At 48.9% G+C, this 26,456-nt stretch overlaps 12 non-coding genes and 11 pseudogenes across 12 annotated transcripts; all 23 read left to right on the top strand.

Moving 5' to 3' along the window:
* The first annotated feature begins 2,708 nt into the window (after positions 1–2,708).
* Positions 2,709–2,827, top strand: LOC143945587 (5S ribosomal RNA). Its single transcript, XR_013265132.1, has one exon. It is a non-coding gene; the product is annotated as a 5S ribosomal RNA (ribosomal RNA).
* A 109-nt stretch (positions 2,828–2,936) lies between these two features.
* On the top strand, positions 2,937–3,055 carry LOC143950785 (5S ribosomal RNA). Its single transcript, XR_013266120.1, has one exon. It is a non-coding gene; the product is annotated as a 5S ribosomal RNA (ribosomal RNA).
* A 109-nt stretch (positions 3,056–3,164) lies between these two features.
* Positions 3,165–3,283, top strand: LOC143943443 (5S ribosomal RNA). Its single transcript, XR_013264935.1, has one exon. It is a non-coding gene; the product is annotated as a 5S ribosomal RNA (ribosomal RNA).
* A 109-nt stretch (positions 3,284–3,392) lies between these two features.
* Positions 3,393–3,511, top strand: LOC143951004 (5S ribosomal RNA). The gene has a single exon (XR_013266317.1). It is a non-coding gene; the product is annotated as a 5S ribosomal RNA (ribosomal RNA).
* A 109-nt stretch (positions 3,512–3,620) lies between these two features.
* On the top strand, positions 3,621–3,739 carry LOC143949478 (5S ribosomal RNA). The gene has a single exon (XR_013265491.1). It is a non-coding gene; the product is annotated as a 5S ribosomal RNA (ribosomal RNA).
* Positions 3,740–3,847: 108 nt separating this feature from the next.
* On the top strand, positions 3,848–3,956 carry LOC143948324 (5S ribosomal RNA; annotated as a pseudogene).
* Positions 3,957–4,065: 109 nt separating this feature from the next.
* Positions 4,066–4,184, top strand: LOC143945105 (5S ribosomal RNA; annotated as a pseudogene).
* A 109-nt stretch (positions 4,185–4,293) lies between these two features.
* LOC143943530 (5S ribosomal RNA) lies at positions 4,294–4,412 on the top strand (annotated as a pseudogene).
* A 109-nt stretch (positions 4,413–4,521) lies between these two features.
* On the top strand, positions 4,522–4,640 carry LOC143944700 (5S ribosomal RNA). The gene has a single exon (XR_013265051.1). It is a non-coding gene; the product is annotated as a 5S ribosomal RNA (ribosomal RNA).
* A 109-nt stretch (positions 4,641–4,749) lies between these two features.
* Positions 4,750–4,868, top strand: LOC143948086 (5S ribosomal RNA; annotated as a pseudogene).
* A 109-nt stretch (positions 4,869–4,977) lies between these two features.
* Positions 4,978–5,096, top strand: LOC143945858 (5S ribosomal RNA; annotated as a pseudogene).
* Positions 5,097–5,205: 109 nt separating this feature from the next.
* On the top strand, positions 5,206–5,324 carry LOC143954933 (5S ribosomal RNA). The gene has a single exon (XR_013269769.1). It is a non-coding gene; the product is annotated as a 5S ribosomal RNA (ribosomal RNA).
* A 109-nt stretch (positions 5,325–5,433) lies between these two features.
* On the top strand, positions 5,434–5,552 carry LOC143944229 (5S ribosomal RNA; annotated as a pseudogene).
* A 109-nt stretch (positions 5,553–5,661) lies between these two features.
* On the top strand, positions 5,662–5,779 carry LOC143944470 (5S ribosomal RNA; annotated as a pseudogene).
* A 109-nt stretch (positions 5,780–5,888) lies between these two features.
* Positions 5,889–6,007, top strand: LOC143952118 (5S ribosomal RNA). The gene has a single exon (XR_013267326.1). It is a non-coding gene; the product is annotated as a 5S ribosomal RNA (ribosomal RNA).
* Positions 6,008–24,694: 18,687 nt separating this feature from the next.
* On the top strand, positions 24,695–24,813 carry LOC143950690 (5S ribosomal RNA). Its single transcript, XR_013266034.1, has one exon. It is a non-coding gene; the product is annotated as a 5S ribosomal RNA (ribosomal RNA).
* Positions 24,814–24,922: 109 nt separating this feature from the next.
* LOC143944587 (5S ribosomal RNA) lies at positions 24,923–25,041 on the top strand (annotated as a pseudogene).
* Positions 25,042–25,150: 109 nt separating this feature from the next.
* LOC143950235 (5S ribosomal RNA) lies at positions 25,151–25,269 on the top strand. The gene has a single exon (XR_013265656.1). It is a non-coding gene; the product is annotated as a 5S ribosomal RNA (ribosomal RNA).
* A 109-nt stretch (positions 25,270–25,378) lies between these two features.
* LOC143944618 (5S ribosomal RNA) lies at positions 25,379–25,497 on the top strand (annotated as a pseudogene).
* A 109-nt stretch (positions 25,498–25,606) lies between these two features.
* On the top strand, positions 25,607–25,725 carry LOC143953555 (5S ribosomal RNA). Its single transcript, XR_013268626.1, has one exon. It is a non-coding gene; the product is annotated as a 5S ribosomal RNA (ribosomal RNA).
* A 109-nt stretch (positions 25,726–25,834) lies between these two features.
* LOC143947359 (5S ribosomal RNA) lies at positions 25,835–25,953 on the top strand (annotated as a pseudogene).
* A 109-nt stretch (positions 25,954–26,062) lies between these two features.
* LOC143945897 (5S ribosomal RNA) lies at positions 26,063–26,181 on the top strand (annotated as a pseudogene).
* Positions 26,182–26,290: 109 nt separating this feature from the next.
* Positions 26,291–26,409, top strand: LOC143950353 (5S ribosomal RNA). Its single transcript, XR_013265763.1, has one exon. It is a non-coding gene; the product is annotated as a 5S ribosomal RNA (ribosomal RNA).
* Positions 26,410–26,456: the final 47 nt, after the last annotated feature.

The raw sequence follows: 26,456 nt of genomic DNA on the forward strand, positions 1-26,456 counted from the left end.
AAGAGAAAGAACAATAGATGTCACCCAATATCCAGTTAATCTTAATCGAGCAACATAGGAGACAAAATATTAATGACGGAGAGGAGAAACATAATCTATAAATCTTAGCGTAACAAAACGGTCCAACGATGTCATAGACAAGCTACATGTCATATCTGTGACCACAATACCGACCTGTAAGGAGGGTGCGACCAGAGAACGACTGTAAACTGCACAGAGCCCTCGTGAGGGAAACTTAGTGGAAAAGGGAACATAAAATAAACACACAAAAACAAAATAAAGAACATATATCCCGTCACAGGAGCTGCTGAGGAACAGATGAGAACAAATAATAACCTGAGTATGCATAGTGTATGCACACAGAGAAAGGGAAATGTGAATGGATCGTGGAGAAACTTCCCTCTCCTCTGTGTCCATAGTATCAAACCAGAGTAGTACGTTTGGTAAAATAACTGAAAAACTGAAAAACAGCTAGAAATCAGGCATGAGCTAGCAAACTATTAGACCACACAAGCAATGAGGTAAAGCGGTATAGGAGCAAGAGGGATAATATCATTGCGCTGCAGCATCAGTGGTAGGAGAATCATCCGAATCCTTCCCCTCAAGGGTTAGCAGGAGAGGGAGAAATGTAGTTACCGGGGGAGGGGAGGCAGCTCTGAAGAGGGCAGCGATGATTCGACATGACAACACAGGGGAATGAGCAAAACAGGACGAAACGAAAATAGCGAAGGGGAGATAAAAAGGAAAAAAAAACGTAAAGTCCCTTCGTTGGAGAAATGTTGCCTGTCAAAGCGCAGCAGTGAACCAGTGCTGTGTCCCTTCGTTGTGGCAGAAGATGAATGGCCGAAACTAATGGATCCCATACCGCTGAGTCTCAGCAAATAGGCAGAGTAACAGGTCATGACGGAAGAGTATTCTCAGAGGCAGTGTAAAGCTCAGAATGTAAGGAGGGGGGAGAACCGCTGATGAATATCTCACAAACCAGAATGGGTTAGTGTTGGAAAGCGGAGACTAGTAGGTAGATAGCTGTGTGTTCACAAGCAGTGCAGAGCACAACGTGTAAAGCGGAGAGGAGAGGGAGTGCACAGCCGAACTGATCTCAGTCCAGAACAATATATTGGTAGAGGATATGGGTATGCAGACAGTAAGCAGGGAAAAGGTGAACATACCGCTCCATGGTGGAAAAAGTTAAGATCGTCGAGGTTTCCTGTGATCAGGCGAGGCAGTGGGGCTGTGATTCCTGTAGTTGCCTCGGGCGTTGGGAGAGGGAGGCGGGGGATGAGCTCTCCTGCGTCTGTTGATGCTGTAGTTCCCAGCCTCTGATATGCCATCCATGGAATCGGCTCTCTGTAAGGTAGGCAAACGGAAATCGCTGTACCAGTCAGGCACTTCCACATGAGGTAGGTTAAGCGAGCTACAAAAGTGATCCAAGTCTTCCGGCACCCTGAGATTAACGGTGTGACCATTGTAGGAAACGGAGAGACATAGAGGAAACTTCCATCTGTATGGGATGGCACGAGCTCGTAGCACATCTAGTACAGGCCTCAGCTCCCTTCTCCTTTGCAAAGTGATGGCTGAAAGATCCTGGAAAAGTTTTATGTCAGAACCCTGATAGTGAATCCTTTCCCCGTTCCTCGCCTTACGCATAATCTCTTCTTTTAATAGAAAGTCAGCAATACAGCAGATGACATCCCTGGGGGGATCTGCCTCTCTGCCTCTGGGTCTCAGGGCCCTGTGAATTCTCTCTAGGATGATGGGCGTATCAGGTGGTCTTTCTAGGAGGCCATTGAATATGGCCGTAACAGAACGGGATAGTTGGGAAGCTTCGATAGACTCGGGCAATCCTCTCACCCGAATGTTGTGTCTCCGTCCGCGGTTATCAAGATCTTCTAAGTGGCGATTCATATCACGGAGGTGGATTGCGTGGGATTCAGATACTTGTTGAACTCTGCAAAGGGTGACATCATGGCGGGCTTGCGTCTCCTCAACTTCTTCAACTCTCAGGACCATAGATTGAAAGTCTGCTCTGAGCTCCGATACAGCCGCCGAAAGTGCCCCTTTTATGTCCGCAGTCATAGCCTTTAAATCCGCCAGGCTAAGCGCTTGAGGCGATGTAACATCAGGCGATGCAGCTTGCGGGCTTCTGCTACGAGATCTGGCGGTTCTCCTGCCATGAGGGGATGCCTCGTGTGGGGCTGCCTGGTTGTCTGCCGCCTGTCCTCTAGGCCGTGCTCGGAAAATCTCCGGGATCTGCTAAGAATTAAGGGTATCCTGGCTCCTGGAAGAGCGGGAGGGTAACCCCGAAGGGTTCTGCGTTGTGCTCCCCATTTTAGATGGTTAGGTGGTATCCGATTGTACAGTAGCAGGACCTCAGGGAGTGAGAGCTCAGCAACTAGCGACCATCTTCCTCGGACCTCAAGCCACGCCCCCCCTGATTTTTAAAGATATCGGAGATATCCCGGCCGGGATTAACTGCTGTTGAGCGGCGAGGACGGGTCTGATGCTGGAGCCTGGCCTGCTTGCTCATTATTGTGCCGTTTGCCACTGTAACAGACGTGCTGGAGCCGCTTTCCGACGGAGCTCTCCTTCTAGGCTGCCATCTCCGTTGCGCGCCAAGCCACACCCCGACCTGCTGTATTTTTCCTCTCGATTGCCCGAGGTGACCATCTTGGCTTTTGTCAAGAGAGTTGTAAGTAGGGTGCAATATTGCCTATGGCCACATCACCCTGAATGCGCTCGATCTCGTCTGATCTCGGATGCTAAGCAGGGTCGGGCCTGGTTAGTACCTGGATGGGAGACCACCTGGGAATACCAGGTGCCGTAGGCTTTTTTCCATTATGTTGTTGGCTTTGGCGACCTGCTGTATTTTTCCTCTCGATTGCCCGAGGTGACCACCTTGGCTTTTGTCAAGAGAGTTGTAAGTAGGCTGCAAGATCGCATACGGCCACATCACCCTGAATGCGCTCGATCTCGTCTGATCTCGGATGCTAAGCAGGGTCGGGCCTGGTTAGTACCTGGATGGGAGACCGCCTGGGAATACCAGGTGCCGTAGGCTTTTTTCCATTATGTTGTTGGCTTTGGCGACCTGCTGTATTTTTCCTCTCGATTGCCCGAGGTGACCACCTTGGCTTTTGTCAAGAGAGTTGTAAGTAGGGTGCAAGATTGCCTACGGCCACATCACCCTGAATGCGCTCGATCTCGTCTGATCTCGGATGCTAAGCAGGGTCGGGCCTGGTTAGTACCTGGATGGGAGACCGCCTGGGAATTCCAGGTGCCGTAGGCTTTTTTCCATTATGTTGTTGGCTTTGGCGACCTACTGTATTTTTCCTCTCGATTGCCCGAGGTGACCACCTTGGCTTTTGTCAAGAGAGTTGTAAGTAGGGTGCAAGATCGCCTACGGCCACATCACCCTGAATGCGCTCGATCTCGTCTGATCTCGGATGCTAAGCAGGGTCGGGCCTGCTTAGTACCTGGATGGGAGACCGCCTGGGAATACCAGGTGCCGTAGGCTTTTTTCCATTATGTTGTTGGCTTTGGCGACCTGCTGTATTTTTCCTCTTGATTGCCCGAGGTGACCACCTTGGCTTTTGTCAAGAGAGTTGTAAGTAGGGTGCAAGATTGCCTACGGCCACATCACCCTGAATGCGCTCGATCTCGTCTGATCTCGGATGCTAAGCAGGGTCGGGCCTGGTCAGTACCTGGATGGGAGACCGCCTGGGAATTCCAGGTGCCGTAGGCTTTTTTCCATTATGTTGTTGGCTTTGGCGACCTACTGTATTTTTCCTCTCGATTGCCCGAGGTGACCACCTTGCTTTTGTCAAGAGAGTTGTAAGTAGGGTGCAAGTTCGCCTATGGCCACATCACCCTGAATGTGCTCGATCTCGGATGCTAAGCAGGGTCGGGCCTGGTTAGTACCTGGATGGGAGACTGCCTGGGAATACCAGGTGCCGTAGGCTTTTTTCCATTATGTTGTTGGCTTTGGCGACCTGCTGTATTTTTCCTCTCGATTGCCCGAGGTGACCACCTTGGCTTTTGTTAAGAGAGTTGTAAGTAGGGTGCAATGTCGCTTACGGCCACGTCACCCTGAATGCGCTCGATCTCGTCTTATCTCGTATGCTAAGCAGGGTCGGGCCTGGTTAGTACCTGGATGGGAGACCGCCTGGGAATACCAGGTGCCGTAGGCTTTTTTCCATTATGTTGTTGGCTTTGGCGACATGCTGTATTTTTGCTCTCGATTGCCCGAGGTGACCACCTTGGCTTTTGTCAAGAGAGTTGTAAGTAGGATGCAAGATTGCCTACGGCCACATCACCCTGAATCCGCTCGATCTCGTCTGATTTCGGATGCTAAGCAGGGTCGGGCCTGCTTAGTACCTGGATGGGAGACCGCCTGGGAATACCAGGTGCCGTAGGCTTTTTTCCATTATGTTGTTGGCTTTAGCGACCAGCTGTATTTTTCCTCTCGATTGCCCGAGGTGACCACCTTGGCTTTTGTCAAGAGAGTTGTAAGTAGGGTGCAAGATCGCCTACGGCCACATCACCCTGAATGCGCTCGATCTCATCTGATCTCGGATGCTAAGCAGGGTCGGGCCTGGTTAGTACCTGGATGGGAGACCGCCTGGGAATACCAGGTGCCGTAGGCTTTTTTCCATTATGTTGTTGGCTTTGGCGACCTGCTGTATTTTTCCTCTCGATTGCCCGAGGTGACCACCTTGGCTTTTGTTAAGAGAGTTGTAAGTAGGGTGCAATGTTGCCTAAAGCCACGTCACCCTGAATGCGCTCGATCTCGTCTTATCTCGTATGCTAAGCAGGGTCGGGCCTGGTTAGTACCTGGATGGGAGACCGCCTGGGAATACCAGGTGCCGTAGGCTCTTTTCCATTATGTTGTTGGCTTTGGCGACATGCTGTATTTTTCCTCTCGATTGCCCGAGGTGACCACCTTGGCTTTTGTCAAGAGAGTTGTAAGTAGGATGCACGATTGCCTACGGCCACATCACCCTGAATCCGCTCGATCTCGTCTGATTTCGGATGCTAAGCAGCGTCGGGCCTGCTTAGTACCTGGATGGGAGACCGCCTGGGAATACCAGGTGCCGTAGGCTTTTTTCCATTATGTTGTTGGCTTTAGCGACCAGCTGTATTTTTCCTCTCCATTGCCCGAGGTGACCACCTTGGCTTTTGTCAAGAGAGTTGTAAGTAGGGTGCAAGATCGCCTATGGCCACATCACCCTGAATGCGCTCGATCTCATCTGATCTCGGATGCTAAGCAGGGTCGGGCCTGGTTAGTACCTGGATGGGAGACCGCCTGGGAATACCAGGTGCCGTAGGCTTTTTTCCATTATGTTGTTGGCTTTGGCGACCTGCTATATTTTTCATCTCGATTGCCCGAGGTGACCACCTTGGCTTTTGTCAAGAGAGTTGTAAGTAGGGTGCAAGATTGCCTACGGCCACATCACCCTTAATGCGCTCGATCTCGTCTGATCTCGGATGCTAAGCAGGGTTGGGCCTGGTTAGTACCTGGATGCGAGACTGCCTGGGAATACCAGGTGCTGTAGGCTTTTTTCCATTATGTTGTTGGCTTTGGCGACCTGCTGTATTTTTCCTCTCGATTGCCCGAGGTGACCACCTTGGCTTTTGTCAAGAGAGTTGTAAGTAGGGAGCAAGATTGCCTATGGCTACATCACCTTGAATGCACTCGATCTCGTCTGATCTCGGATGCTAAGCAGGGTCGGGCTAGTTAGTACCTGGATGGGAGACCGCCTGGGAATACCAGGTGCCGTAGGCTTTTTTCCATTATGTTGTTGGCTTTGGCGACCTGCTGTATTTTTCCTCTCGATTGCCCGAGGTGACCACCTTGGCTTTTGTCAAGAGAGTTGTAAGTAGGATGCAAGATCGCCTACAGCCACATCACCCTGAATGCGCTCGATCTCGTTTGATCTCGGATGCTAAGCAGGGTCGGGCCTGGTTAGTACCTGGATGGGAGACCGCCTGGGAATACCAGGTGCCGTAGGCTTTTTTCCATTATGTTGTTGGCTTTGGCGACCTGCTGTATTTTTCCTCTCGATTGCCCGAGGTAACTATAAGGATTAACAAGTCTCCATTTTGTTATACTGTCATCCATTTTAAAACTTTGTATGACCAAGCTAGAATTCTAACTACTTTTGACATAGATGCTTGCTATTTGGAAAACATGCTGTTTTCTTTGAATGCCTTTGGCCGCGAGAGTTTGTACAGAGAAAGCCAAGATATGCAACTATCTTATATCGTCTATGACCTAGAACGTCTGGACCACAGACTATTAGCACAATATTGTTGAATATTGTTAAATATCGTAGTCTTATTCTTATCTCGCGTGAAGGTTAATGACGTGCTTTGCCGTGAAGACAATTTCTGCTTATTTTGCTTGTTCTGTCAATAAACCTGTTACTAGGAAAAGCTTGGTGTATAGCTACGAGCGCATCCCTGATTGGCTACTCCACAGGGCGCCACCCCAACTGTTTCAGCATATAACCTGTTGTATTCAAAACATTAAATTGTAATCATTATTCGCATACATCTCGTGTATGAGTTTTCTCACCGGTGAATGGGACTCCCAAGTACATCCAGACCACGGCCTAGGAAAGATAGGAAGAGGGAAATCGAGCACCTAACAGAGCAAGGACCTACCTTTACAGCTGGTACCAGGAAGTGGGGTCATCGATTCGGCAGGTGAGTGACTACTGATTTATTTACCTTATTGGTGAGGATCTTTTGGTGTCACTCATACTGCCGCGGTGACCGCCACGTGCGGGACCTGTATTGCTGCTGTGCCTCCGCGGTGGGCTAGGCTGGCCCATCGGGAGAAGTAGAGGGCTCGTACCTAAAAAAAGAGAGTCCGGCTAGGTTGGCCTGACTTAAAACTATTAAGTAAAATAGATTAAAAGAGAGTCCGGCTAGGTTGGCCTGACTTAAAACTATTAAGTAAAATAGATTAAAGAGGAACATTACAGGGAAGGGAAGCAATAGATTGCGCCCTCCCCAAATAAGGTTGGATGTTCAAGGGACGCCCGAAGGGTAATTTGATCAAATCAAACACAGTGCACATTTTATCTAGTCATGTAAAACGATTGCATGTGATTTAGTTGTTCATATTTTTCATTTTATCTGGTCATGTAAAACGATTGTATGTGATTTAGTTGTTCATGTTTTTCTTTCCAGGTTACGTAAGTATTTCAAACTTGCCTTTTCAATAGTTTTTTTTGTATTTTGCTGTTCTTTCAATGTCTTTACCTTGTGATCCAGATTGCTGTGAAATTGTTAACCCTTGCCCTCACTGTACTGTTGGTTTATTGTTTCTTAAACAAATTGATATCCTGATATTGATAGCCACTCGCCCAGGGGGATATTCCACTAGACTAGGAGAACGCCCCGTGTACCCCCAGGACGAAACATCTCCCGTTGTCACGCTAGTCAGAATAAACCTGCATAGCCCAGTCAGTGAACCCCACCTCCTTGCTTTACATTCCCTGGAAGAAGTTCAACAACAGGTGATTCGTGCCACTGGCTGCTATCACCTCTGCCCCCTTACCAAGCATCTCATAACACCCCCCCATAATGGGGAATATTGTAGGCAAAGACGGGACCCCTTATGAACAACCTACTCCCTATGAGTATGTGCAGACTATAGTGCCCGGTCCCTATGTAGAACCATTTTGGAGTCAGGTTAGGGAAAGGTGCCAGCAATTAGGGATCCATGATATAGGTCCCGCGGGCCCCTGCAACACAGAAGATTGGCATGTAGTAAAAAAGATTTGTCAGTTACATAAGCACTCATACCCCCCCGGGAAGTGGGATGTAGATTACATGAAAAAATCTTGCAAGATATGGGAAGCCCCTCTAAAAATTTATTTAAAAAAACATGCCAAAAATCATGCCCTCACAGAAGGAAAACCAATACCCTCGGCCCCTATAACTACACCCCTGAATGCCCCAGAAATACCCCCTCCTTATGTCCTTGTCAAAACTGACGAGGGCGAGGTTGCCCAGGCCTTGGCCATCTACCCCAGTCTTGGGGTAGACATGGCTGCCATATCCGCTGCACTGTACAACGCCTCCACCCCGCACCAAAGACAACTCTGGGACAGGGAATCCCAAGCCAAAAGAGACAGGGAGGGTCAGGAGTACCAGGACCAAGTGGAAGCTGACGAGAGGGCGAGGGAGACCCCTGAGCAAAAAGACTTTAGGGAAGAGAAGGAACGGTTTGCCCTTGAAGTAGAGACAGCCAGAGCTAAAATAGAACGGGGACATAGAATTCTGAGGGAAGCCCGAGCCGCCCTAGCACAAACAAAACGAGAAACAGAGGGAGACCCGGATCAGAGCCCGGGAACCTCCCAAAGCAGTGATCCCACTGAGGGAGAGGCTATAGTCCTGAGTCCCGAAGACAATCAGGCCATGGAAAAACTCTCTAAGATGGGGGTGGTCACCAGGAGTAAGGTCAAAATCAAGTTGGCTACAGAGAAACCACTACCCGTACCCATACCAGCGCCAGGACCCATTATCTCACCTATGACCACCCCCGTAGTTACTGACGAGGATGATGAGGACACCCCCGATATTAAGGCCCCCCTTATGACCATAGGTAACACAGAAATTCACCTACCCCTGCCCCTAGGCACACTGACAAAACTCAAAGAACTCTGTCCATCCCCCAGAAAACATCCTAGGGAAGCTGCCACTTTCCTGTTGCGCCAGTGCGCCGGGTCAAATCTGGACCCGATTGATCTTGAGAGTATAATACATATTCTAGACCCCGACTGCCCCGACCCCCCAAAGGTAAAAGACCTGTTTAATGCCCATGTCCAGGGAAAAGGGGGCTGGCCAGATTTCTGGAAAACCCTAGGACAACATTGGAGCACCCTTTACAAAGGGGTCACAGCTCTGCAAGATCTGGTCCAAACAAAACAAGCCCCGAAGGAAAAATTCTATGATTTTTGCACCCGAGTATACAACCTCTGGAAAGCGGTAGATGGGGCGGATGGGTCCCTTTTTACCATTACTGTAATGGCCGGAGGGGAGCCAAAAGTAGTACAGCTGCTAAAATTAATTAACCCCAAATGGGCTACCCAACCCCCAGAGGATTTCATGTCAGACACCCGCTCCAGGGAAACTTCCGGGGTTTTTGAACAAAAAGGGGGGTTATTTTATAACACATTTGAACCCCCAACCCCTTTAATGGCACTCCAACCATATGCCCCCACTCGAAGACCAGAATATGCCCGCCAACCACCAGACCAGGGTTGTTTCAACTGTGGTCAAATGGGACATTGGAAGTCCAATTGTCCCTACCGTAGGGGCCAAACGGGACCTTGGGGGAAGGGAAATGGACGAAGGCGTTACCCTAACGCCTTTCCTTCAACTCCACAACATCAACGTCCCCCAACTTACCAAGGACCAGTGTCAGGCCCCAGATATCACCAGCCCTATCAAGGACCCCGAGGACCCCCTCCACCTAACAACGCCGCCCTTCGTGTTCCACCACCCCCACCAGCCCCTATTCCCATGCAATGGCCTGCCACCCAACCCTCAAGCAGGACATAGGGCTGCCTGGAGTATGTCCCTTCCCTCAGCCTGGTATGTTACAATGTGTCCTGGAGGAGCCTACCCCAGGTGATCCTGGGTGTAGATGGAAAACGCATTTGTTTTCTCATTGACACTGGTGCCACCTCCAGCTCCATCAATGATGTGACCTTTGACACGCCACAATGTTCTGAGGGAAGCTCCATAGGTATTAATGGGACTCCTGTTACCCACCCTATCACCCCACCCTTATCAGTAACCACCCCGGAGGGGGTGCTACTTTGCCAACAACGGTTTGCCATCCTGCCCCAATGCCCAGTCTCCCTGATGGGAAGGGACTTAATGTCCAAACTGGGAGTGGTGATCAAATTTGATCCACAGGGAGCAGTAACTGCCAGCTCCGCACTCTGCGACTTACAAGGCCCAAAGAGACAATCCAAAAAAGGGTATTTTGTACTCTTACCTGCCTCCCTGGAAACCCATGCTATTTGGGCAGAGAATAACGCGAGTGTAGGTTTCATCCCATGTACCCCTTACACCCCCCAAATGCGCCCAGACTCAGTACCTGTTTTTCAAAAACAATATGCACTACATTCTGACAAAATTGAGGGGATTACACCCCTCATCAATAGGTATGTAGCCATGGGCATCCTGACACCCATCATCAGCTCATGGAACACCCCCATATACCCAGTGAGAAAGGCAAGCGGGGAATGGCGCTTGGTACAGGACCTCAGGGCAGTCAACAAAATGGTGATTCCCCTCCCCCCTCTGGTCTCAGACATTGCCTTTATTTTTTCTTGCATACCGGCAAACTCTGTGGCCTACACAGTAATTGACTTAGCTAACGCTTTTTTTTAGCATCCCTGTGGATCCACTGGCCCAGCCCATGTTTGCTTTTTCTTGGGGGGGGGGGGGAGGGGGCAACTGACCTGGACCCGCCTACCGCAGGGCTATGTGGACAGCCCGGCAGCCTTCTCTATGGTATTGAATGAGACAGTCAAATCCTGGCAATCGAGCGCCGGGTCGGTACTCATCCAATATGTGGATGACCTCCTTCTCTGCAGCCCCACCCCAGAAGCTTGTGAAGAAGACTCAAAGAACTTGCTGGATCACCTAGCCAAGGCAGGTCACTTGGCCTCACGGAAAAAGATACAGTGGGTGACCCTTACTGTAGAGTACTTGGGGTGCATCCTCAACAAGGGAGAGAGAAGTGTTTCCCCCCACCGTGCCGCAGCCCTTAACGCTCTGCAGCCACCCAGGGACAAGGCCGCCCTCTTGTCTTTCCTGGGAGCAATCGTCTATTGCCGGCAATGGATCCCTGACTGCTCATTTCATGACTCCATTCTGAGGAGGGCCACGCTCTCCACTGCGCCAAAAGTGGTGGAATGGACGGAGGAAATGTTACACTCATTTAACACCCTCCTCTCCTCCCTTGCCTCCGCCCCGGCCTTAGGACTAGTGGACTACAGGAAAACTTTTTATCTATATTGTGTAGTTAATGGATCTGCCTTTGCAGCAGTTCTTGCCCAAGAGCACGGTAATTCTTACCGACCGATGGCTTTCCTTTCAAAGAAACTCCCACTCCAGGTCCAGGGCATGCCTGCTTGCCTCCAGAACATGGCCGCATGTGCCATGGCCATTCAAGAAGCCAACAAGTTAGTTCTGGGACACCCCCTAACTGTATACACTACCCACTCAGTAACCCACCTTATACAAAACCTCAATACACAACATATGACCACCCAAAGAGCCAGCGGGTATGAAATCATTCTTCTAAACACCTCCAATCTGACCATCAAACACACCTCTGACACCTCCCCCATCCTCAGGCTATTACATTCTCTGCTCAAACTCATGAATTATGGTGAACCATCCAAAATGCATGACTGCACAAAAGTGTTGGACCAAGTCACCTCCCCACGTAGGGACTTAACAGACGTACCTCTGGCCGGTGCAGAGGAAGTTTTTGTGGACGGCAGTTGCTCGCGCCCTTCGGATTCCACTTTTCTGACAGGATACGCGGTAGTACAACTCCCAGATCTGGTTCTGGAGGCTAAGCCACTTCCGCCTTCCTCGGCACAGGTCGCGGAACTGGTAGCCCTCACCAGAGCATGCATCCTGTTCACAAATAGGGATGTCAATATTTACACTGACAGTCGATACGCCTTCGGCGTGGTTCACGATTTCGGGGTGATCTGGGCTAACAGGGGGTTTAGAACGGCTGACAACAAAATTATAGCCAACAAGGAGCATATCCTGGCCCTTCTCCAGGCTATATTACTGCCCAAACATTTGGCGATTATTAAAGTCAAGGCTCACACCACCACTGGTAGCTACATTGCCCGAGGCAACGCCCTTGCGGATAGATGCGCTCGAGCGGCGGCAAATTCCTCCACACATCCACCCGCCCCTACCACGATATTTTTCCAACAAGATTTTTCAGCGCCAGATTTCCCCTCAGTTGCAGCCCAAATCCAATCCATGGCCACAGACGCTGATGTCCTTTTCTGGGTCCAGCAAGGATTGTCCAAAGACCAAAGAGGCCTTTGGACAAATGGAGGGGTCATTGGGATCCCTGAAGCCAGCTCGGCCCTCATCCTTTCCTACCTGCATGGTCCCGGACATATAGGGTCCCAACCCTTGCAACAGCTGTATGAAAAAACTTTCTGCACAGTTAATCTAAAGAACCATGCAAACACCCTAACAAAGTCATGCCTCACATGCGCTCAAAACAACACGCAGGGTAAACGACATGGTATACACGGCCAGTTGCCCCCACCCCTAGGCCCACTACAGGACCTACAAATAGACTTTACCCACATGCCCAAACAAAAGGGAAGCATCAAATGCCTGTGCGTTATCGTTGACAAATGGTCAGGATGGGTGGAGGCGGCCCCCTGCACTGGGGAAACAGCTAAAATAGCGGCAAGGGCTCTCCTTAATCATTGGGTATGTAGGTTTGGCATACCAGCCACCATTTGGTCAGACCAGGGCCCGGCTTTTACTTCAGATATGACACGAGAATTGGCAAGATGCCTGGGAATACAGTGGAAACTTCACATTCCCTATCATCCCCAAAGTGCAGGAGTGGTAGAAAGAATGAACAGGAATATAAAGGACAAACTAAAAAAGGCCACAGGAGGAACGTTAAAAAACTGGATAGATTTCCTTCCAGGAATATTGTTCCAAATCAGAACCACCCCCCACTCTAGGACACGTTTGTCACCATTCGAAATCCTAATGGGTGTCCCAGCACAAACCCAACTAAAAGCATTAGATGCACAGACTGACATTAACATATATTCTTTACAGGAAGAGTACGTGAAACATCTGGTAAGTACAATAGAAGAACATAATGAACAAGTTGCTGTCACCTTTTCTCCTCTTCCAACAGAACCTACTCACCCATTCATCCCGGGGGATAAAGTGTTGATCAAGCAGCTTGCCCAACGGAAGCACGTGGGGCCCATCTACTCCGGTCCATGGAACGTGGAGAAGGTCTCCAGGACTGCTGTCCTCACAGACTACACCCCTCAGTGGATCCATGCCAGCAGACTAAAAAAATGCCCCGAACCTCCACCGACTCCAGAACACCCCCAGAGGACACTTGCCCAAGACCAACAGGAGGACGCCACCACCAAGGGGACCCCAGAGACGAACCTACAGACCCTCCAGGAACAGTTTGTCAGAATCTCCCTGGACTTTTCTCCTCCTCCCACCAGCTCGGACTGAAGTCTTTGCAAAAAGAAAGAGACAGGGGCTTAGAAGATCAGTATGTACTACACACCATTTTGCTCTGGTCGATAGTATTGACTTTTGTGGTTTTTTCTATAGTCATGATGACATGTATCATGACAGGGTCGTGTGGGTTTACAAGAAGCCCAAAAGGTACTGAGAACCGATCACTAGACAGAAGAGCATTAGTTCCAAGGCCCAGTAATAATAATAATAATAATAATAATAATAACAACAAAGGTTTAGGAGTAATGGTAGCACGGAACGAACTACCCCCCCAGGACAGTAAAACGTTTTCTTTAGCCCCAACAATACCACATCATTTTTTATGGCAATACGCGTTTGGTCAAGTAATGGGAAAAGGGGCACCCTGTTGGGTGTGCTCCCACATGGGAACGGGTAGGAATCAAATTCCAGTAGTGGGAATCCCCCTCCCAGTAGAGGACCTGTTTAACGAGACGACACAAGACCATATGGCCAATATAACGACCAGACCCTCCCCCCTTATTTTCTCTGGTTTCACACAACCCCCATCCTTCTGTTTCCTAAATGGAGCTTGGAAAGAAAACGGGGAAATCCCCAATGGCCAATTCTGTAGAAACACACTAGTAAATCTTACCCTTAGAGACTTAGGGAAGTTTCTGCGGGATGGGACGTTTGACATCCAGGGGTTGAATACTTCCACCATTGGAGATAGTGACGAAAGGATAGGGAACATGTCTTTATATAACATAATGGACTGTGTACTACCATCAGAAACATTTGACGATACTGACCTAAAAGACTGGTTAGAGTCCTACCACATGAATGATACTTTACTAGAGTACAGTAGCACCGCGAGTTTAGGAGATTGGTTATGCCTAGTTGGACTCCGGTCAGGCATATCCCAACCCCCTGATATAATACCAGCACCTCATCTGCCTCATGGATGGATGGTGTGTTGCGGTCTAATATGTCACACCACCATACCTTACCCTCTAGATTCCTCTACAGGTGGTTGGTGCAACATTGCCAGGATGGTACCATATATGGGTATAGCCTCTGACAATCAGTACATCAAAATGACCCCTGCCCATGGGCATTTAGAGTTCGGGAGGGCTAAGAGACAAGTAACATCATGGTGGGAAAAATTAGCCGCCTCCATTGGAAGCCCGGGAATGTGGAATGCCCTAGATAAAATAGATCTTTTTGCTGAAATAATCTCTGGGGTAGTGAACTCTACTTCCAGAGATGTTTCTCTGCTAAACGAAGAAACTCGGAAGATCCGAACTGTGCAGGAACTGATAAAAATGAGGCAGGAACAACTTTTGGCCGCCATCACTGGGATTTGTAACCTCATGGCCAATTCGGAGATGTGTTGCACCTTCATACACAACTTCACCGTTCCTGTGGAAAGTCTGTCGGTACCCGATTATTACGATATTATCAAAAGCCATTCAGCCCAAAGACAGACCCTCCTACAGAAAGCAAAAAACTTGGGAGATGATTGGAACCTTTTCTCGGGTACAGGAGGGTGGTTTGGAGGTATTTGGGGGGGCATACTGGGATTTTTCAAGAAAATATTTCTCGTATTAGTGATGATAGTGTTGTTGATAGTAATGTTCTATGTGATCGCCAAATGCTGCTGCATAGCAGCCTCCAAGGATTCCCATCCAACAATAGCAACCAAGCCCAATGACGAAGAGAAAGCACTTATGGCTTTTTCCAAGAATGTCTGGTATAGAGGATGATCGATAACTTCGTGCCAAAGTTATGATCACAGGAGGGATTATAAGGATTAACAAGTCTCCATTTTGTTATACTGTCATCCATTTTAAAACTTTGTATGACCAAGCTAGAATTCTAACTACTTTTGACATAGATGCTTGCTATTTGGAAAACATGCTGTTTTCTTTGAATGCCCTTGGCCGCGAGAGTTTGTACAGAGAAAGCCAAGATATGCAACTATCTTATATCGTCTATGACCTAGAACGTCTGGACCACAGACTATTAGCACAATATTGTTGAATATTGTTAAATATCGTAGTCTTATTCTTATCTCGCGTGAAGGTTAATGACGTGCTTTGCCGTGAAGACAATTTCTGCTTATTTTGCTTGTTCTGTCAATAAACCTGTTACTAGGAAAAGCTTGGTGTATAGCTACGAGCGCATCCCTGATTGGCTACTCCACAGGGCGCCACCCCAACTGTTTCAGCATATAACCTGTTGTATTCAAAACATTAAATTGTAATCATTATTCGCATACATCTCGTGTATGAGTTTTCTCACCGGTGAATGGGACTCCCAAGTACATCCAGACCACGGCCTAGGAAAGATAGGAAGAGGGAAATCGAGCACCTAACAGAGCAAGGACCTACCTTTACAGCTGGTACCAGGAAGTGGGGTCATCGATTCGGCAGGTGAGTGACTACTGATTTATTTACCTTATTGGTGAGGATCTTTTGGTGTCACTCATACTGCCGCGGTGACCGCCACGTGCGGGACCTGTATTGCTGCTGTGCCTCCGCGGTGGGCTAGGCTGGCCCATCGGGAGAAGTAGAGGGCTCGTACCTAAAAAAAGAGAGTCCGGCTAGGTTGGCCTGACTTAAAACTATTAAGTAAAATAGATTAAAAGAGAGTCCGGCTAGGTTGGCCTGACTTAAAACTATTAAGTAAAATAGATTAAAGAGGAACATTACAGGGAAGGGAAGCAATAGATTGCGCCCTCCCCAAATAAGGTTGGATGTTCAAGGGACGCCCGAAGGGTAATTTGATCAAATCAAACACAGTGCACATTTTATCTAGTCATGTAAAACGATTGCATGTGATTTAGTTGTTCATATTTTTCATTTTATCTGGTCATGTAAAACGATTGTATGTGATTTAGTTGTTCATGTTTTTCTTTCCAGGTTACGTAAGTATTTCAAACTTGCCTTTTCAATAGTTTTTTTTGTATTTTGCTGTTCTTTCAATGTCTTTACCTTGTGATCCAGATTGCTGTGAAATTGTTAACCCTTGCCCTCACTGTACTGTTGGTTTATTGTTTCTTAAACAAATTGATATCCTGATATTGATAGCCACTCGCCCAGGGGGATATTCCACTAGACTAGGAGAACGCCCCGTGTACCCCCAGGACGAAACATCTCCCGTTGTCACGCTAGTCAGAATAAACCTGCATAGCCCAGTCAGTGAACCCCACCTCCTTGCTTTACATTCCCTGGAAGAAGTTCAACAACAGGTGATTCGTGCCACTGGCTGCTATCACCTCTGCCCCCTTACCAAGCATCTCATAACACCCCCCCATAATGGGGAATATTGTAGGCAAAGACGGGACCCCTTATGAACAACCTACTCCCTATGAGTATGTGCAGACTATAGTGCCCGGTCCCTATGTAGAACCATTTTGGAGTCAGGTTAGGGAAAGGTGCCAGCAATTAGGGATCCATGATATAGGTCCCGCGGGCCCCTGCAACACAGAAGATTGGCATGTAGTAAAAAAGATTTGTCAGTTACATAAGCACTCATACCCCCCCGGGAAGTGGGATGTAGATTACATGAAAAAATCTTGCAAGATATGGGAAGCCCCTCTAAAAATTTATTTAAAAAAACATGCCAAAAATCATGCCCTCACAGAAGGAAAACCAATACCCTCGGCCCCTATAACTACACCCCTGAATGCCCCAGAAATACCCCCTCCTTATGTCCTTGTCAAAACTGACGAGGGCGAGGTTGCCCAGGCCTTGGCCATCTACCCCAGTCTTGGGGTAGACATGGCTGCCATATCCGCTGCACTGTACAACGCCTCCACCCCGCACCAAAGACAACTCTGGGACAGGGAATCCCAAGCCAAAAGAGACAGGGAGGGTCAGGAGTACCAGGACCAAGTGGAAGCTGACGAGAGGGCGAGGGAGACCCCTGAGCAAAAAGACTTTAGGGAAGAGAAGGAACGGTTTGCCCTTGAAGTAGAGACAGCCAGAGCTAAAATAGAACGGGGACATAGAATTCTGAGGGAAGCCCGAGCCGCCCTAGCACAAACAAAACGAGAAACAGAGGGAGACCCGGATCAGAGCCCGGGAACCTCCCAAAGCAGTGATCCCACTGAGGGAGAGGCTATAGTCCTGAGTCCCGAAGACAATCAGGCCATGGAAAAACTCTCTAAGATGGGGGTGGTCACCAGGAGTAAGGTCAAAATCAAGTTGGCTACAGAGAAACCACTACCCGTACCCATACCAGCGCCAGGACCCATTATCTCACCTATGACCACCCCCGTAGTTACTGACGAGGATGATGAGGACACCCCCGATATTAAGGCCCCCCTTATGACCATAGGTAACACAGAAATTCACCTACCCCTGCCCCTAGGCACACTGACAAAACTCAAAGAACTCTGTCCATCCCCCAGAAAACATCCTAGGGAAGCTGCCACTTTCCTGTTGCGCCAGTGCGCCGGGTCAAATCTGGACCCGATTGATCTTGAGAGTATAATACATATTCTAGACCCCGACTGCCCCGACCCCCCAAAGGTAAAAGACCTGTTTAATGCCCATGTCCAGGGAAAAGGGGGCTGGCCAGATTTCTGGAAAACCCTAGGACAACATTGGAGCACCCTTTACAAAGGGGTCACAGCTCTGCAAGATCTGGTCCAAACAAAACAAGCCCCGAAGGAAAAATTCTATGATTTTTGCACCCGAGTATACAACCTCTGGAAAGCGGTAGATGGGGCGGATGGGTCCCTTTTTACCATTACTGTAATGGCCGGAGGGGAGCCAAAAGTAGTACAGCTGCTAAAATTAATTAACCCCAAATGGGCTACCCAACCCCCAGAGGATTTCATGTCAGACACCCGCTCCAGGGAAACTTCCGGGGTTTTTGAACAAAAAGGGGGGTTATTTTATAACACATTTGAACCCCCAACCCCTTTAATGGCACTCCAACCATATGCCCCCACTCGAAGACCAGAATATGCCCGCCAACCACCAGACCAGGGTTGTTTCAACTGTGGTCAAATGGGACATTGGAAGTCCAATTGTCCCTACCGTAGGGGCCAAACGGGACCTTGGGGGAAGGGAAATGGACGAAGGCGTTACCCTAACGCCTTTCCTTCAACTCCACAACATCAACGTCCCCCAACTTACCAAGGACCAGTGTCAGGCCCCAGATATCACCAGCCCTATCAAGGACCCCGAGGACCCCCTCCACCTAACAACGCCGCCCTTCGTGTTCCACCACCCCCACCAGCCCCTATTCCCATGCAATGGCCTGCCACCCAACCCTCAAGCAGGACATAGGGCTGCCTGGAGTATGTCCCTTCCCTCAGCCTGGTATGTTACAATGTGTCCTGGAGGAGCCTACCCCAGGTGATCCTGGGTGTAGATGGAAAACGCATTTGTTTTCTCATTGACACTGGTGCCACCTCCAGCTCCATCAATGATGTGACCTTTGACACGCCACAATGTTCTGAGGGAAGCTCCATAGGTATTAATGGGACTCCTGTTACCCACCCTATCACCCCACCCTTATCAGTAACCACCCCGGAGGGGGTGCTACTTTGCCAACAACGGTTTGCCATCCTGCCCCAATGCCCAGTCTCCCTGATGGGAAGGGACTTAATGTCCAAACTGGGAGTGGTGATCAAATTTGATCCACAGGGAGCAGTAACTGCCAGCTCCGCACTCTGCGACTTACAAGGCCCAAAGAGACAATCCAAAAAAGGGTATTTTGTACTCTTACCTGCCTCCCTGGAAACCCATGCTATTTGGGCAGAGAATAACGCGAGTGTAGGTTTCATCCCATGTACCCCTTACACCCCCCAAATGCGCCCAGACTCAGTACCTGTTTTTCAAAAACAATATGCACTACATTCTGACAAAATTGAGGGGATTACACCCCTCATCAATAGGTATGTAGCCATGGGCATCCTGACACCCATCATCAGCTCATGGAACACCCCCATATACCCAGTGAGAAAGGCAAGCGGGGAATGGCGCTTGGTACAGGACCTCAGGGCAGTCAACAAAATGGTGATTCCCCTCCCCCCTCTGGTCTCAGACATTGCCTTTATTTTTTCTTGCATACCGGCAAACTCTGTGGCCTACACAGTAATTGACTTAGCTAACGCTTTTTTTTAGCATCCCTGTGGATCCACTGGCCCAGCCCATGTTTGCTTTTTCTTGGGGGGGGGGGGGGAGGGGGCAACTGACCTGGACCCGCCTACCGCAGGGCTATGTGGACAGCCCGGCAGCCTTCTCTATGGTATTGAATGAGACAGTCAAATCCTGGCAATCGAGCGCCGGGTCGGTACTCATCCAATATGTGGATGACCTCCTTCTCTGCAGCCCCACCCCAGAAGCTTGTGAAGAAGACTCAAAGAACTTGCTGGATCACCTAGCCAAGGCAGGTCACTTGGCCTCACGGAAAAAGATACAGTGGGTGACCCTTACTGTAGAGTACTTGGGGTGCATCCTCAACAAGGGAGAGAGAAGTGTTTCCCCCCACCGTGCCGCAGCCCTTAACGCTCTGCAGCCACCCAGGGACAAGGCCGCCCTCTTGTCTTTCCTGGGAGCAATCGTCTATTGCCGGCAATGGATCCCTGACTGCTCATTTCATGACTCCATTCTGAGGAGGGCCACGCTCTCCACTGCGCCAAAAGTGGTGGAATGGACGGAGGAAATGTTACACTCATTTAACACCCTCCTCTCCTCCCTTGCCTCCGCCCCGGCCTTAGGACTAGTGGACTACAGGAAAACTTTTTATCTATATTGTGTAGTTAATGGATCTGCCTTTGCAGCAGTTCTTGCCCAAGAGCACGGTAATTCTTACCGACCGATGGCTTTCCTTTCAAAGAAACTCCCACTCCAGGTCCAGGGCATGCCTGCTTGCCTCCAGAACATGGCCGCATGTGCCATGGCCATTCAAGAAGCCAACAAGTTAGTTCTGGGACACCCCCTAACTGTATACACTACCCACTCAGTAACCCACCTTATACAAAACCTCAATACACAACATATGACCACCCAAAGAGCCAGCGGGTATGAAATCATTCTTCTAAACACCTCCAATCTGACCATCAAACACACCTCTGACACCTCCCCCATCCTCAGGCTATTACATTCTCTGCTCAAACTCATGAATTATGGTGAACCATCCAAAATGCATGACTGCACAAAAGTGTTGGACCAAGTCACCTCCCCACGTAGGGACTTAACAGACGTACCTCTGGCCGGTGCAGAGGAAGTTTTTGTGGACGGCAGTTGCTCGCGCCCTTCGGATTCCACTTTTCTGACAGGATACGCGGTAGTACAACTCCCAGATCTGGTTCTGGAGGCTAAGCCACTTCCGCCTTCCTCGGCACAGGTCGCGGAACTGGTAGCCCTCACCAGAGCATGCATCCTGTTCACAAATAGGGATGTCAATATTTACACTGACAGTCGATACGCCTTCGGCGTGGTTCACGATTTCGGGGTGATCTGGGCTAACAGGGGGTTTAGAACGGCTGACAACAAAATTATAGCCAACAAGGAGCATATCCTGGCCCTTCTCCAGGCTATATTACTGCCCAAACATTTGGCGATTATTAAAGTCAAGGCTCACACCACCACTGGTAGCTACATTGCCCGAGGCAACGCCCTTGCGGATAGATGCGCTCGAGCGGCGGCAAATTCCTCCACACATCCACCCGCCCCTACCACGATATTTTTCCAACAAGATTTTTCAGCGCCAGATTTCCCCTCAGTTGCAGCCCAAATCCAATCCATGGCCACAGACGCTGATGTCCTTTTCTGGGTCCAGCAAGGATTGTCCAAAGACCAAAGAGGCCTTTGGACAAATGGAGGGGTCATTGGGATCCCTGAAGCCAGCTCGGCCCTCATCCTTTCCTACCTGCATGGTCCCGGACATATAGGGTCCCAACCCTTGCAACAGCTGTATGAAAAAACTTTCTGCACAGTTAATCTAAAGAACCATGCAAACACCCTAACAAAGTCATGCCTCACATGCGCTCAAAACAACACGCAGGGTAAACGACATGGTATACACGGCCAGTTGCCCCCACCCCTAGGCCCACTACAGGACCTACAAATAGACTTTACCCACATGCCCAAACAAAAGGGAAGCATCAAATGCCTGTGCGTTATCGTTGACAAATGGTCAGGATGGGTGGAGGCGGCCCCCTGCACTGGGGAAACAGCTAAAATAGCGGCAAGGGCTCTCCTTAATCATTGGGTATGTAGGTTTGGCATACCAGCCACCATTTGGTCAGACCAGGGCCCGGCTTTTACTTCAGATATGACACGAGAATTGGCAAGATGCCTGGGAATACAGTGGAAACTTCACATTCCCTATCATCCCCAAAGTGCAGGAGTGGTAGAAAGAATGAACAGGAATATAAAGGACAAACTAAAAAAGGCCACAGGAGGAACGTTAAAAAACTGGATAGATTTCCTTCCAGGAATATTGTTCCAAATCAGAACCACCCCCCACTCTAGGACACGTTTGTCACCATTCGAAATCCTAATGGGTGTCCCAGCACAAACCCAACTAAAAGCATTAGATGCACAGACTGACATTAACATATATTCTTTACAGGAAGAGTACGTGAAACATCTGGTAAGTACAATAGAAGAACATAATGAACAAGTTGCTGTCACCTTTTCTCCTCTTCCAACAGAACCTACTCACCCATTCATCCCGGGGGATAAAGTGTTGATCAAGCAGCTTGCCCAACGGAAGCACGTGGGGCCCATCTACTCCGGTCCATGGAACGTGGAGAAGGTCTCCAGGACTGCTGTCCTCACAGACTACACCCCTCAGTGGATCCATGCCAGCAGACTAAAAAAATGCCCCGAACCTCCACCGACTCCAGAACACCCCCAGAGGACACTTGCCCAAGACCAACAGGAGGACGCCACCACCAAGGGGACCCCAGAGACGAACCTACAGACCCTCCAGGAACAGTTTGTCAGAATCTCCCTGGACTTTTCTCCTCCTCCCACCAGCTCGGACTGAAGTCTTTGCAAAAAGAAAGAGACAGGGGCTTAGAAGATCAGTATGTACTACACACCATTTTGCTCTGGTCGATAGTATTGACTTTTGTGGTTTTTTCTATAGTCATGATGACATGTATCATGACAGGGTCGTGTGGGTTTACAAGAAGCCCAAAAGGTACTGAGAACCGATCACTAGACAGAAGAGCATTAGTTCCAAGGCCCAGTAATAATAATAATAATAATAATAATAATAATAACAACAAAGGTTTAGGAGTAATGGTAGCACGGAACGAACTACCCCCCCAGGACAGTAAAACGTTTTCTTTAGCCCCAACAATACCACATCATTTTTTATGGCAATACGAGTTTGGTCAAGTAATGGGAAAAGGGGCACCCTGTTGGGTGTGCTCCCACATGGGAACGGGTAGCAATCAAATTCCAGTAGTGGGAATCCCACTCCCAGTAGAGGACCTGTTTAACGAGACGACACAAGACCATATGGCCAATATAACGACCAGACCCTCCCCCCTTATTTTCTCTGGTTTCACACAACCCCCATCCTTCTGTTTCCTAAATGGAGCTTGGAAAGAAAACGGGGAAATCCCCAATGGCCAATTCTGTAGAAACACACTAGTAAATCTTACCCTTAGAGACTTAGGGAAGTTTCTGCGGGATGGGACGTTTGACATCCAGGGGTTGAATACTTCCACCATTGGAGATAGTGACGAAAGGATAGGGAACATGTCTTTATATAACATAATGGACTGTGTACTACCATCAGAAACATTTGACGATACTGACCTAAAAGACTGGTTAGAGTCCTACCACATGAATGATACTTTACTAGAGTACAGTAGCACCGCGAGTTTAGGAGATTGGTTATGCCTAGTTGGACTCCGGTCAGGCATATCCCAACCCCCTGATATAATACCAGCACCTCATCTGCCTCATGGATGGATGGTGTGTTGCGGTCTAATATGTCACACCACCATACCTTACCCTCTAGATTCCTCTACAGGTGGTTGGTGCAACATTGCCAGGATGGTACCATATATGGGTATAGCCTCTGACAATCAGTACATCAAAATGACCCCTGCCCATGGGCATTTAGAGTTCGGGAGGGCTAAGAGACAAGTAACATCATGGTGGGAAAAATTAGCCGCCTCCATTGGAAGCCCGGGAATGTGGAATGCCCTAGATAAAATAGATCTTTTTGCTGAAATAATCTCTGGGGTAGTGAACTCTACTTCCAGAGATGTTTCTCTGCTAAACGAAGAAACTCGGAAGATCCGAACTGTGCAGGAACTGATAAAAATGAGGCAGGAACAACTTTTGGCCGCCATCACTGGGATTTGTAACCTCATGGCCAATTCGGAGATGTGTTGCACCTTCATACACAACTTCACCGTTCCTGTGGAAAGTCTGTCGGTACCCGATTATTACGATATTATCAAAAGCCATTCAGCCCAAAGACAGACCCTCCTACAGAAAGCAAAAAACTTGGGAGATGATTGGAACCTTTTCTCGGGTACAGGAGGGTGGTTTGGAGGTATTTGGGGGGGCATACTGGGATTTTTCAAGAAAATATTTCTCGTATTAGTGATGATAGTGTTGTTGATAGTAATGTTCTATGTGATCGCCAAATGCTGCTGCATAGCAGCCTCCAAGGATTCCCATCCAACAATAGCAACCAAGCCCAATGACGAAGAGAAAGCACTTATGGCTTTTTCCAAGAATGTCTGGTATAGAGGATGATCGATAACTTCGTGCCAAAGTTATGATCACAGGAGGGATTATAAGGATTAACAAGTCTCCATTTTGTTATACTGTCATCCATTTTAAAACTTTGTATGACCAAGCTAGAATTCTAACTACTTTTGACATAGATGCTTGCTATTTGGAAAACATGCTGTTTTCTTTGAATGCCCTTGGCCGCGAGAGTTTGTACAGAGAAAGCCAAGATATGCAACTATCTTATATCGTCTATGACCTAGAACGTCTGGACCACAGACTATTAGCACAATATTGTTGAATATTGTTAAATATCGTAGTCTTATTCTTATCTCGCGTGAAGGTTAATGACGTGCTTTGCCGTGAAGACAATTTCTGCTTATTTTGCTTGTTCTGTCAATAAACCTGTTACTAGGAAAAGCTTGGTGTATAGCTACGAGCGCATCCCTGATTGGCTACTCCACAGGGCGCCACCCCAACTGTTTCAGCATATAACCTGTTGTATTCAAAACATTAAATCGTAATCATTATTCGCATACATCTCGTGTATGAGTTTTGGTTATCTCACCGGTGAATGGGACTCCCAAGTACATCCAGACCACGGCCTAGGAAAGATAGGAAGAGGGAAATCGAGCACCTAACAGAGCAAGGACCTACCTTTACAGTAACCACCTTGGCTTTTGTCAAGAGAGTTGTAAGTAGGGTGCAAGTTTGCCTACGGCCACATCACCCTGAATGCGCTCGATCTCATCTGATCTCAGATGCTAAGCAGGGTCGGGCCTGGTTAGTACCTGGATGGGAGACCGCCTGGGAATACCAGGTGCCGTAGGCTTTTTTCCATTATGTTGTTGGCTTTGGCGACCTGCTGTATTTTTCCTCTCGATTGCTGGAGATGACCACCTTGGCTTTTGTCAAGAGAGTTGTAAGTAGGGTGCAAGATTGCCTACGGCCACATTACCCTGAATGCGCTCGATCTCGTCTGATCTCGGATGCTAAGCAGGGTCGGGCATGGTTATTACCTGGATGGGAGACCGCCTGGGAATACCAGGTGCCGTAGGCTTTTTTCCATTATGTTGTTGGCTTTGGCGACCTGCTGTATTTTTCCTCTCGATTGCCCGAGGTGACCACCTTGGCTTTTGTCAAGAGAGTTGTAAGTAGGTTGCAAGATCGCCTACGGCCACATCACCCTGAAAGCGCTCGATCTCGTCTGATCTTGGATGCTAAGCAGGGTCGGGCCTGGTTAGTACCTGGATGGGAGACCGCCTGGGAATACCAGGTGCCGTAGGCTTTTTTCCGTTATGTTGTTGGCTTTGGCGACCTGCTGTATTTTTCCTCTCTATAGCCCGAGGTGACCACCTTGGCTTTTGCCAAGAGAGTTGTAAGTAGGGTGGAAGATCGCCTACAGCCACATCACCCTGAATGCGCTCGATCTCGTCTGATCTCGGATGCTAAGCAGGGTCGGGCCTGGTTAGTACCTGGATAGGAGACCACCTGGAAATACCAGGTGCCGTAGGCTTTTTTCCATTATGTTGTTGGCTTTGGCGACCTGCTGTATTTTTCCTCTCGATTGCCCGAGGTGACCACCTTGGCTTTTGTCAAGAGAGTTGTAAGTAGGATGCAAGATTGCCTACGGCCACATCACCCTGAATGCGCTCGATCTCGTCTGATCTCGGATGCTAAGCAGGGTCGGGCCTGGTTAGTACCTGGATAGGAGACCACCTGGAAATACCAGGTGCCGTAGGCTTTTTTCCATTATGTTGTTGGCTTTGGCGACCTGCTGTATTTTTCCTCTCGATTGCCCGAGGTGATCACCTTGGCTTTTGTCAAGAGAGTTGTAAGTAGGGTGCAAGATCGCCTGCGGCCGCATCACCCTGGATGCGCTCGATCTCGTCTGATCTCAGATGCTAAGCAGGGTCGGGCCTGGTTAGTACCTGGATGGGAGACCGCCTGGGAATACCACGTGCCATAGGCTTTTTTCCATTATATTGTTGGCTTTGGCGACCTGCAGTATTTTTCCTCTCGATTGCCCGAGGTGACTACCTTGGCTTTTGTCAAGAAAGTTGTAAGTAGGGTGCAAGATCGCCTACGGCCACATCACCCTGAATGCGCTCGATCTCGTCTGATCTCGGATGCTATGCAGGGTCGGGCCTGGTTAGTATCTGGATGGGAGACAGCCTGGGAATACCAGGTGCCGTAGGCTTTTTTCCATTATGTTGTTGGCTTTGGCGACCTGCTGTATTTTTCCTCTCGATTGCCCGAGGCGACCACCTTGGCTTTTGTCAAGAGAGTTGTAAGTAAGGTGCAAGATTGCCTACGGCCACATCACCCTGAATGCGCTCGATCTCGTCTGATCTCGGATGCTAAGTAGGGTCGGGCCTGGTTAGTACCTGGATGGGAGACCGCCTGGGAATACCAGGTGCCGTAGGCTTTTTTCCATTATGTTGTTGGCTTTGGCGACCTGCTGTATTTTTCCTC

Source organism: Lithobates pipiens, unplaced genomic scaffold, assembly GCF_037356315.1.
Source record: "Lithobates pipiens isolate NorthernLeopardFrog02 unplaced genomic scaffold, aLitPip1_a1.2 Scaffold_30, whole genome shotgun sequence".
NCBI lineage: Eukaryota > Metazoa > Chordata > Amphibia > Anura > Ranidae > Lithobates > Lithobates pipiens.